At 39.0% G+C, this 13,392-nt stretch overlaps 1 protein-coding gene across 5 annotated transcripts in view; it reads right to left on the bottom strand.

The window, feature by feature from the left end:
• LOC140726361 (serine/threonine-protein kinase 32B-like) overlaps window positions 1-13,392 on the bottom strand; it is a 291,326-nt gene that overhangs the window by 65,377 nt on the left and 212,557 nt on the right. The window lies entirely within an intron of this gene.

The following is a 13,392-nucleotide window of genomic DNA, read 5'->3' as shown; positions in this document are numbered from 1 at the left end:
TATTCCTCTTTATATCTTGTATACCTCTATCATGTCTTCTCTCATCCTCCTTCTCTCCAAAGAGTAAAGCCCTAGCTCCCTTAATATCTGATCATAATCCATACTCTCTAAACCAGGCAGCATCTTGGTAAATCTCCTCTGTACCCTTTCCAATGCTTCCACATCCTTCCTATACTGAGGCAACCAGAACTGGACACAGTACTCTAAGTGTGGCCTAACTAGAGTTTTATACAGCTGCATCATTACATCGCGACTCTTAAACTCTATACCTCGACTTATGAAAGCTAACACCCCATAAGCTTTCTTAACTACCCTATCTACCTGTGAGGCAACTTTCAGGGCTCTATGGACATGTGCCCCCAGATCCCTCTGCTCTTCCACACTACCAAGTATCCTTCCATTTACTTTGTATTCTGCCTTGGAGTTTGCCCTTCCAAAGTGTACCACCTCACACTTCTCCGGGCTGAACGCCATCTGCCACTTCTCAGCCCACTTCTGCATTTTATCAATGTCTCTCTGCAATCTTCGACAATCCTCTACACTATCCACAACACCATCAACCTTTATGTCGTCTGCAAACTTGCCAACCCACCCTTCTACCCCACAACTAGGCCGTTAATAAAAATCACGACAAGTAAAGATCCCAGAACCGATCCTTGTGGGATACCACTACTCACAACCCTCCAATCCAAATGTACTCCTTCCACCATGACCCTCTGCTTTCTGCAGGCAAGCAAATTCTGAATCCACCTGGCCAAACTTCCCTGGATCCAATGCCTTCAGACTTTCTGAATAAGTCTACCGTGTGGAACCTTGTCAAATGCCTTACTAAAATCCATGTAGATCACATCCACTGCACTACCCTCATCTATATGCCTGGTCACCTCCTCAAAGAACTCTATCAGTCCCTGATAAGACCATGATTCTCTAAATGCCCATAGATCCTATCTCGAAGAATCTTTTCCAACAGCTTTCCCACCACAGACTTAAGGCTCACTGGTCTATAATTACCCGGACTATCCCTACTACCTTTTTTGAACAAGGGGACAACATTCGCCTTCCTCCAATCCACCACTACCATTCCTATGGACAAAGAGGACATAAAGATCCTAGCCAGAGGCTCGCAATCTCTTCCCTTGCTTAGTGGAGCAGCCTGGGGAATATTCCGTCAGGTCCCGGGGACTTATCCATCCTCACGTATTTTAACAACTCCAACACCTCCTCTCCCTTAATATCAACATGCTCCACAACATCAACCTCACTCATATTGTCCTCACTGTCATCAAGTTCCCTCTCATTATTGAATAATGAAGAGAAGTATTCATCGAGGACCTCGCTCACTTCTACAGCCTCCAAGCACACCTTATCACCTTTATCTCTAATCAGTCCTACCTTCACTCCTGTCATCACATAATTGAAGAATGCCTTGGGTTTTTGCTTTACCCTACTCGCCAAGGCCTTCTCATGCCCCCTTCTTGCTCTCCTCAGCCCCTTCTTAAGCTCCTTTCTTGCTACCCTATATTCCTCAATAGACCCATCTGATCCTTGCTGCCTAAACCTCGTGTATGCTGCCTTCTTCCACCTGACTTGATTTTCCACCTCACTTGTCACCCATGGTTCCTTCACCCTACCATTCTTTATCTTCCTCACCGGGACAAATTTATCCCTAACATCCTGCAAGATATCCCTAAACATCGACCACATGTCCATAGTACATTTTCCTGCAAAAACATCATCCCAATTCACACCCGCAAGTTCTAGCCTTATAGCCTCATAATTTGCCCTTCCCCAATTAAAAAGTTTCTTGTCCTCTCTGATTCTATCCTTTTACATGATAATGCTAAAGGCCAGGGAGTGGTGGTCACCGTCCCCCAGATGCTCACCCACTGAGAGATCTGTGACCTGACCCGGTTCGTTACCTAATACTAGATCTCGTATGGCATTCCCCCAGTCGGCCTGTCGATGTATTGTGACAGGAATCCATCCTGGACACACTTAACAAACTCTGCCCCATCTAAACCCTTGGAACTAATCAGGTGCCAATCAATTCAAAGATTCAAAAACTTTATTGTCATTCTAACCGTACATCAGCTCTGCAGGGCAGAATGAGACAGCGTTTCCCAGGAGCAGTGCAATCATAACATAACAAACACAACACTAAATAATAAACATAACAATAAATAGTAAAACACAACAGCCACATGTCAGTTAAAAACAAGTTATAAGTGTCCAGTGCAAGTTAAAAGTGTCCAAAGCAGAGTCAGGTAGAGCAGCTATTTAACAGTATTAGGGAAGTTAAAGTCACCCATGATAACAACCCTGTTATTTTTGCACCTTTCCAAAATCTGCCTCCCAATCTGCTCCTCGGTATCTCTGCTGCTACCAGGGGGCCTATAGAATACCCCCAGTAGAGTAACTGCTCCCTTCCTGTTCCTGACTTCCACCCATACTGACTCAAAAGAGGATCCTGCTATATTACCCTCCCTTTCTGTAGCTGTAATAGTATTCCTGACCAGTAATGCCATGCCTCCTCCCCTTTTGCCCTCTCTCTATCCCTTTTAAAGCACTGAAATCCAGGAATATTGAGAATCCATTCCTGCCCTCGTGCTAGCCATGGGCCATGCCAGATCTCATAGGGGCCACAAGTAAAAATACAAGAAACTGGGGGCCACAGGAGTTTTTGAATGGGCCACAATGAGTTTACTGACTTAATAAAATATTACGAAAACACAAAAGTGAAAAAGAAATGAATATATGTAATTTAATTGGGACCCTGAATGAAATGATTGGGGAAAATATGCAGATGATGAAAATGAGGCATCAACATAGCTTAGCCTGTATGTGTGTTTTGTGGGGGGGGGGGGGTGAGGAATGGGTGCACACGTCAATTGTATTCTCTCCTTCTGTTTGACCACACACAAATCACCTTTCACACTATGCAGGGCAGCCCGCTGAACCCCACTCCACCTCCTCCCCCAAATCACAAGCTGTAGATTGAGAGGGTCTGTCTGCAGCAAGGCCAATCAGTGAGTAAGCAGCAGGAGGCTGGTTCTGTTTGACCTGTGCATGTTATATGACTTAAAAAAGCATAACATGAAGCCTGCAATTACTGCACTGGGGTCATCTGTCAAGTTCCTCTCCGCACCAATTTGGCGCAGTGGACGGCAACCTTACTGTTTCTATAGTGTTTGTCTGTTTAATGAGGCCGAGTTGCTAGCTTAACGCTCAACCCAGCACGAGTAGCATTCAAACAAGGAGCCGTTGGATTGGATCCCGGGTCCTCTCACTCTGAAGTCTGGTGTGGATGCCACTACACCAACGGCACAGACAGGGGGTGGGAAATGTTGGAAATGGCTAAACTGCAGACAGGCAGGAATCATTGCACCACTCTCTACCACTACAAATCCCATTAAATCCCTGATACTTATCATATTTTGAAAGGAAGTTTCAATTCAATTTTCTTGAGAATATTGAAACAGTTCTGAGTGATAACCAGCTTGGAGCAGCTAAGTCTGTCATATGTTACCTCAGATATATTTGAAAACCTGAATTTATTAAACCAACAGTTACAATATATGAAAAAATGCAATCTCATATCATGCAAAAAGGCTATTACTGCTTTCCATGGAAAACTCAAACTTTTCAGCTGCAATATTGGATACAATTTCCTACAGTGGCCACTCTTAAAATAGAATTGCAAGATGATAACCTAATTGTCTATCTTGATCATTTGAAATAACTGCACACTGATATGGAATTTCAGTTCAGACACCTGCTGGAGATGGATATTCATGCAGGTGGGGTGGTGGATCCATCTGAGGTGAATGTGAGTGATGCTGACACCACACTGCAATGATGTCTGACTGAGCTGCAGAGTGATATAACAACTCCGGCAAAATTCAAACACAGCAAGCAAAATTTCTGGTTAACTAGTAATATTGAAAATAAGCTTCCACAGCTCTGGGAGGAAGCAAAGTTGTTTTAAATTGGATTTCCCACCTCTTACCTAGTTGATTGTGGTTTTAGTCAAGCTCTTCACCTGTCAACGAAAGCTCGTAACCATCTTGATATTATGAAAAGAGTTGATCATCGATCGTCTTTAACCAAGTTGCAAGGAGATATTCAAAAACTCACTAATTTGCATCAGTCAAAGATCTCACTAAATACCCAAAGTAACAATAATAAGTGCTTTTTCATTGCTGGTTGGGAGAATATACATTCAAAGATTCAATATTCAAAGTATGTTTATTATCACAGTCTGCATGCAGTATACAGCCCTGAGATTTGTCTTCCCCACAGACAGCCATGAAACAAAGACAACTATGGAACCTATTCAAAGAAAATTATCAACTCTCCCCCATGTGCAAGAAAAAACAAATCAGCCTGAAGTTCTACTGTATCACTGAAGGAGGGCCGCACTGTTAGACCTACAATCTGTAAGACGAGTCATTTCTGACGGCTTTCTCAGAATGGACAAGTGATAATATAGGTAAACTCTAAGTCAAAATGATATACTAGTGCAACTAGGAATAAAGCTAAGTATAGGCCTAAAAGGAGTGTAAATGTAGCTGTCAGAATCATTGCTGGTACCTGTTGTTTGAAAATGTGGGAGTAGTAGTTGAGATTTCACCAATGAACTTTATGTCATACCTGAAGTCTGTGATGTGCCAAATCAAAAGGTGAGATACCTCGTCCTTGTGGTACTGCTGTGCTTCATTGGAATCATGTTAATAGGAGACAGCCACCTCACCTCACTCTGACCTTATCCTGGATTGGTGAGACCCAGATCTCAGCGATCCAGAGGGCTTCAAGGTAAATGCTTTCCCCAGTGGTTGCCCAAGGTTCAATAAGTTCCTTCCATCTCTTCCCCTCAACTTAGCCAACAATTTGCTTGTGCTTGTATCCAGCACCAAAGGGCTTTTTGTAACTAAACCTGTCAATTGGACTGATTTCCAAATGAGGATCCTTTCAAAGAAACGCAAAGATTGCTGTGGGTCACAGTCTAGACTGATAGCTGCTCAAGGGAATTTCAGCTACTCATCCCTATCAAAATTGGGTCATTACCTCTGTTACTCTATCCACAGATGCCGAGTGTCCAACTGAATGTTACCTTTGCTTTCCACTCTCTTATAGTGATCAGCAATAAAAAAGGGGAAAAATATCCAGAATATTTTATGCAACGTTAATCAGTGGAATAATGAACAGATAGATAAATAGATAGCATTTTTAAATTTTGAGAAGCATACTAATAAGTAGTAGATTCAAAGATTTAACCTTGCTCTAACCCAATAAGCTGTGGTAGGAGAAGTATTTCATTCCATTATTTCAAAATACTATTCTTGGATATATTAATGTATACATTTGTGATTATTATTTGCATGTTTCCATCTCAGAGATGAGTAATTAAAGTGACACATTTTCAAAAGGATAATATTAGACCATACATTTGAATATGATAGTAGTCAGTTTTCAATTTGAATCAGTGACTGTAATCAGATCACTTAGCTTTGTCACAAGGAAGGAGTCTCATTGAACTTAAACACAGCATTAGTTTATACATGCATTGGGTCTCCAGTTTTGAACTCCTGTAATTATTTTTTCTCATTAACAATCTCTTTCAAAATCTCACAACTTCCCCAAAGTGGACATAATGAATTAAATTTTATGCTTGGGATGTAGTCCCAAGATCTCAAGAGATCTGTTGGAAATATGGAGACCTGAATGCCCAAAAGAAAACAGAAAACATTACAAGATCTTGCAACACTGAATTTAAAAAGTAAACAGCAGTCAGAGAAAATTTGCAATATTTTCATCTGGCATGTTTACATTTCAAGTATTTCCAGAGCATTCTGCTTATAAAATTGTTATAACTCTAAAAATAGTTTTGACAATGGCCATTCAACCCATTCTAGCCCTGAACATATGAAATTTTGTTGATTCTTTCACTTACAATGCTTGGATAATTGAAAATTACTAGGGAGAATGTTATATTTGGCAAAGAGAAGGTAGAAAAATTTGCATAATTTGGAAGAACTGACTTATGTATTTTCCCTCATGTCCATCGATGAGTGTAAAGGGTCAGAAAATAGTCTTTACTATTTTGAGCACTTGAAATCCAAAAATATGAATTACTTCCCCAACTATTCTTCTAATTTTGTCTCGATCTCAAAATTGGAGGTGTCACTGAGAGTACATAATCTAACATTACACCTTGTTCACTGAAAATGTTTTCTTTGAATATATTTACCATTATAAGTTATATAAATTTTGGAATTTAAGATAGTCAGAGTTAGAATTATATTAAATATGTTTGGATTGAAGAAAAGCTTCCCCACATAGAGCTTTATTTTCTATTCAGTTTAGTCTTCGTATTTCCTTTAGAAGTGGTACATAAATGTTTTGGAGATGAAAGTGAAATTAGTATTGGCTAGCACAAGTTCACATTTATAATTTCACCCTGAATTTTAAGCATAGAGCTTGAAGATCTATATCTAAATTACTGAAAAACACTTCAATAGCAGAAAGGCATATAATACTGATTTATCCTGGATAGGGAACACGAGAGTAACTACTCTACAACAGGAACCAAAAAATGTCAAGGACAGAAACTTCATCTTCCAGGTTCAAATGACTTTAAGCTGAATGTGAATAACTTGCATTTCCTGCTGAAGACTTAAAAATTAAACCTGATGGTGGCTATCTGTTTCTCTGCACTTACAAAGTGTATCTCAGGTTTGCCCCTTTATGGTTTAAAATGAGTTCCTCCCAATGTTGCTCTCCATTGGGTTATGCAACATGCTAAGTTTATTAAAATGTGGATGCACACTGTAATACACTAGTGTGATTCCGACAATCCCTAATTCAGTGATTGCAGTTGTGGAATGCAGACATTGTTTTAAAGTCTCATTCCTATATGGGTCAGAATCTGAAAACTAGAGGCCTACATTATGCTGCACCATCTTTTCAATCATATTACAAATGATTAAATATCCTTTATTCCTGGGCAGATAGAACCAGACTACAGCGCACAGTGAGGACTGCCGAGCGCATTATTGGAGCCTCCTTGCCCTCTATTGTGGACCTGTACTCTTCCAGGTTGAAGAAGAGGGCAGGGAACATCATAAAGGACTCCTCCCATCCTGCGCACGGACTGTTTGATCTGCTTCCGTCTGGTAGGCACTTTAGATCCCTCCAGACTAAGACTAATAGGTACTGGAGAAGTTTTTTCCCTACTGTGGTCACTTTGCTGAACAGTTAACTGCCAGTTAACTGCAGGTTAACTGTCAGCTAACTATTACTTGGATTGCACTACCTGTATGTATAATTTATTTTTTCATTTATATCTATCATTATTATTGTTATGAGCAGAGAGACAACATCTGCCGGAAGTAAATTCCTTGTATGTGCATAGGTACTTGGCGATTAAAGTCTGATTCTGATTCTGATGATGCATTAACTAATAAAAATCAGACTTAGTTGCAATTTCAGTTATTATGCTGACAGTTCAAATGGGCTAGAATATGTGTTCTGCAATACAAATACAAAGGCCTGTCATACTTCAACTGTACCAAAATCTTAAAAACTCTTCAGCTGAAAAGTTGTTGAACCATGAGAGAGTGCGGAGGAGATTTACTAGGATGCTGCATGGATTAGAGAGCACAGCTTATTAAAATAAGTTGAGCAAGCTAGGGCTTCTTACTTTGGAGCGAAGGAGAGATGTATAAGATGACAAGAGGTATTGATTAAGTGGATAGTTCAAGACTTTTTCCGGGGCAGAAGTGGCTAACACCAGGGGGCATAATTTTAAAATGATCGGAGGAAAGTATAGAGTGATGTTAGGTTGAAGTTTTTTTTTACACAGAGAGTGGTGTGAGTGTGGAAAGCCCTGCCAGAGGTTGTAAAAGCAGATACATTAGGCACATTTAAGAAATTCTTGTATAGGCATGTGGATAATAGAAAAATGGAGATCTATCTAGGAGGGAAGAGTCAGATAGATCTTAGAGTAGGTTAAAGCTTCGGCACATCATGGGTCAAAGGGCCTGTACTGTACTGTCGTGTTTTTTTGCTTTACTTGCATTCCAACCTTTACCATAATGTGAAACATAAACCAATATTTTATTTCATGAAAGGCACATTCAATAATCTCCCAAGATTCATTTTGTCACCTCCCATGTCAGTTCCAAAACACAGGTCTTCCATTTCATGGTGTGTAAGCACACATGATATGTTACAGCAACTTTACATTTTTCAAACAGATCTGCTTAATTGAATTATTTATACCTCACTGAAGCATTTAAATACTAACATGGCTCACATCTTCAGCCTCTACCACACATCTACCTTACACCTCTGTGTCTTGTACCAGCTTTCAGACAAACTGTTGTCACCTGAGTCCAGCTCCAATTGTGGTCTGTTACTTAATATAAATATGATTTTCAAACCATCATTTAAGTGGAAATAATAAATATACATAATGGTCTAAAACAGTCGGGGGTATCAGTAAGTTATTGAAATGATGTGGAAGTGATATTGTGATGCAACATGTGCCATTTCCTGAACACGACACACATACACTACCACTATTAATCACTCTCATATTTCAAAGACATCTCTGAAGGATATGTGGGAATTATTTCATTCAAAAATTCAATTAAATATGCAGTGATGGAATATTAGTAACAATTATATGGCTATTTTTGATGGGACTGAAATTTACCAGCACAGTCACAAAAATGCACTTATCTTGGCTTTAGTAGTTAGTAAAGCGGTCATTAGCTAGTGTCGGAGTGTATAAGATGATATCACCATGTTCATGATGTTCAGTTCTTGACTGATGACTGAACTTGGTGGTAAACATGCACCCTACAACCTGCAATTGTCATTTACCATTAAACAGGGAGTTAGTAAAACTGTCCTTGTAGGGACATCAATGATTTTCATCCTCAATGTGCCTGCAAGCTTATACAATAAATCAGTCCTCTGTGAATGTGTGTCCGCAGCAGCCCTTCTCTTCATTATTGTGATCACTATCTGCATTACAATTTGTTACGGGGGGGGCAACATAAGGCTGGAGAGTACATTGGAATGGGTGGGGGAGGGAGGAAGGGTTGCAAGATCACTCAGGAAAAGTGGAAAGGAATATAGTCAGACACAACATCTGTCCTTTGCAGTTATCCGTCTCTCTCAGATAGCCCTTTGTTCATTTGGTATGGATGCCATGGAGGGTGTCCATTGAAATTCCGGCACATTGTCTATGATCCCTGACGACCAGCCACCTGCAATCTTTGCAAGCAGATAGCTTGGGAATTGTACAAGACAAAATTGATCAAAATAATTTTTTGTCGGTGGCAGGGATGAAGTATACTCTAATGAGTTCTTAAAGGCAAAGTTGAAGTGGATGTTCATTATTTGGACATGTGGAAGGCATCTGAAAGAGGTTTATCACAGAATTTTGTGTGTACTGTAATGAAGGAATTTACTGTGTGTCTGTTTAAGGCAACAAAAAAAGCAGAAGGTAAGCTGTTAACTGAAGGGAGTTAATTAATGTTCCGTCAGTTAATGAAATGCAAATTGTTATGTAAGGTCCAGGACTTCCTATTGGAACTTCTTTCGCATTGCAGAATGTGGTTAATGTTAAGTACTGATGTAAATTTGCTAATAATAACAAATTAGGAGAATGTAAAACATAAAGAACAGATATGGAGCAATGTAGACCAATGAAAGTCAATATAGAAAATATATAAAATGCTCCATTTTGGCAGAAAATTATAATTAATGAAAGCTAATGAACAAGATAGTTCTAGGCTTCTTATTTATACAACATCCTATTGAGGCTCATCAAAACTTCAAATGACAGGATTTTACCTTGGCTGAAATGATAGGCCTAAATTCAAAATTGAGCGTCATTAATAACTTTTGGCTCATTAATATTATTGAGAGCAGCAGCAAACAAAATGTTGGTTTTAAGTGGCCAACTTTCCTCCTGAATTTAACGCCCATATTGCTGCTCATCAAGAGCTTTTCTAGTAGCTTCATCTGAGGCTGCAAATGCCAGGAACTACAATGCCATCTAGATTTTGCACTCACAGTCTTGAGCTCCCAATTGGTGGCAGGGATCCAATTGGAAACCCAGGCTGCATCACAAAGAAGCAAGCCACAGGAAAATATGAGCTTTACCTGCTAATAGCAACCAAAACAAGCACCTTGGCAGTAAAATGCAGTATCAGTGATGTGCAAATCAGAGTATTTTGCATCTGACTCAAGTGAAGTTGTGTAGCTTAAAAGCACAAGTGTATTTTATCTTGTATGATAAGTGGAGCATGGATACTTTTGATTATACACTCACAATTTGACAACATGAACATAAAATTTTTCTACTGAAAATCTTTGTTGTACGCTGTGGTTTCATCTGTTATCCCGTTAATGAGACTTGGTGGTCCTGTGAGATCCTCCATTAGATCTCTACTAGCTCACTTTATCATTGTAAATACCATTTTATAGTCAGTATTACCAGCAAGGTGCAGGGTTGATAACATTTGCAGGCTGGTTTGAAGTTGAAATGAAATCCCCTATCCTCAACATGTGGAATATCTAACACATTACCTTTGGAAGCATGAAGAAAAACTATCAGTAGTTTTTTATGCTAATAATGCACACACACTCATGCATACTTAGTACAAGACTCAGCTTCAGTCTCAGCTTGAATAATTTGAATCCCTTTCTGATTTTAGATTTACAGTACTTCAATGCACAATTATTTCACTTTAATAGAGAACATTAATATTTTAATTTTATGACTGCCTCAAAAGAATAGACAAGTCTATCTTAATTTCTTGCCAATATTCAGGTATCAATGTTTTATGTGGTACTGCATAACATAGAAATTTTTAGATGTCTAAGGCAATAATGTTTTCTAATAGATTGGATTAAGTTCAGTTTTAAGGTCCCTCACGTTAAAGGACCTATGGAATCACTTTCAAGGACTCTTCGTCTCATTTTCTTGATGTTTATTGCTTGCTTGTTTGTTTGTCTCCGTCTTTGTTTTTGTAGTTGCACAGCTTGTTGTCTTTTGCACACTGGTTGAACGCCTAAGTTGATGCAGTCTTTCAATGATTCTGTTATTGTTATAATTCAGTTATAGATTTATTGAATATGCCTGCAAGAAAATGAATGTCAGAGTTGTATATGGTGACATATATGTACCTAGTTAATAAATTTACTTTGAACTTTGAATTATTAATTGTATAGACTTGTAGTATTCCAGAATCAGAATCAAAATCATTTAATATCACAAGAATATGTTGTGAATTTTGTTAACTTAACAGCCATAGGACAATGAAATACATAAAAATAAATATAAAGAAAATAAAACTGAGTTACTTTAAGAATATGTATGTCTTTTAAATGGGTAAGTTAAATAAGTACTGAAAAATAACAGATATAAAAAAGTAGTGAGGTGGTGTTCATGGTTTCAGTGTCCATTTCAAAATTAGATGGCAGAGAGGAAGAAGCTGTTCCTGAATCACTGAGTGTGTGCTTTCAGACTTTTTGAGAATTGAGAAGAGGGCATGTCCTAGGTGCTGCCTTCCTAAGGCACTACTCCTTGAAGATGTCTTGGATATTACGGAAGCTTGTACCCATGGTGGAGCTGTCTAATTTTACAAGTTTCTGCAACTTATTTTGATCTTGTGCAGTAGACCCCCACCCCCCCACCCTCCATACCAAATGATGATGCAGCCAGTCAGAATGTTCTCCTCGGTATATTTGTCGATGGTTTTGAGTATTTTAGTTGATAGACCAAAGAGTAATGTATAAACAGTCCAGCTGGGGTTTATAAATTGTGGAGATTTTGCTAAATTATGGGGCATTTTACTTTTCCTCTTAGCTGTTCTACTTGATTTTTACATTTGTTATAATACTAAACATTTCTGCTGCTGGAAGAGATAAGGCAGATGTGGCTCATTTACATGTCTTATAGATTTGCCAATCTTCACATAACATTATTGAAGCTTAATATAATCATAGAGCACAGAAACAAGTTCTTCAGCCCATCTAGCCCACACTAAATAATTTATCTGCCAGGACTCAAGGCCTGTACCCAGACCATAGACCTCACACCCATATACTTATCCAAATTTCTCTTAAATGTTGAAATCAAACTCACATCCACCACTTCCGCTGGCAGAGCATTCTACACTCTCACTATCTTTTGAGTGATGAAATTCCCTCCATTTTTCCTTTAAACATTTCACCTTTTACCCTTAACCCATAACTTCTAGCTCCAGTATCTCCTGACCTTGGGGGAGAAAAGCATGCATTCCTCTCATAATTTTGCATACCTCAATCAAATCTCCCATCATTCCTCTACGCTCTAGTCCTAACCTATTCGCCCTATCCAATAACTCTGGTCCTCAAGTCCTGGCAACATTCTTGTACATTTTCCCTGCACTCTTTAAATCTGATTGATATCTTTCATGTTGGTAGGTGATCCAAACTGCACACATTACTCCAGATGTCTGCAATTGGATACTAACAGAGCTGGATACTCTTTGATTATTGGTGCTTTATGACCAATAGCTGATAGGAATGCAAAGTGAGATGTAATGAATTGGCAGCCTAATTTACAGCATCTGTGTTATGCCATTTCACCTCTGCCCATGCAAGCATTTGTCAGTATTTGACTGGTGATTGAATTGGCTAAGATGCTGAATGCAACATAAATAGGTATCAGATAGGACGCCACGGTAACATAGTGGTTAGTGCGACACTATTACAGTCTAGGGAATTCCGGAGTTTGGAGTTCAATTCCAAGAAGTCTCAGTACGTCCTTCCTGTGAAATGCGTAGTGGTAATGAATGTCTTACAAACTGTACTAGAAAATAAAGGCTTCTATTCAGATTTACAGTGGCTTCAAATGCTTCATAATGAGGAATGAAGAGGAGCAGTCAGTCCTAGGTTTAATAATAACTAAGTCAGAATTGATTTAGGGAAGGTTCTGTAACCATTCCAAAATGAACAGCCTCCGTTACTCTGATGTTTTTGTTGGCAGAGTGAATATAAAATTCATGAAGCTGATTACACACCACTCCCTGCTTTGGCTGTCCCCGTCTGTACTGCATTAATTGAGTATGACATGGCTGCATGGAGCTTCAATGATTGGGTTCAGCAATTCTAAATGAAGGAGAGTAGAAAGTAACCAGAATTCCCATTCCTCAGATTAGGTTAGGGTTAATCAAATTTGTCAGGGTGTGTTGGGTGGTGTTGCTCGAGGGGTTGGAATGGCCTACTCAGTGCCGTACCACTAAATAATAAATAAATAAATAGTTTGAAAAAATATATAATGACTGCTTATTAGATAGAAATCACATAGTCTCCATTAATCTTATTTTTTCT

The sequence above is a fragment of the Hemitrygon akajei genome, chromosome 4, assembly GCF_048418815.1.
Source record: "Hemitrygon akajei chromosome 4, sHemAka1.3, whole genome shotgun sequence".
Taxonomy (NCBI): domain Eukaryota; kingdom Metazoa; phylum Chordata; class Chondrichthyes; order Myliobatiformes; family Dasyatidae; genus Hemitrygon; species Hemitrygon akajei.
Note: the sequence above shows the minus strand (reverse complement) of the source record. Positions and strands in the feature narration are given on the sequence as shown.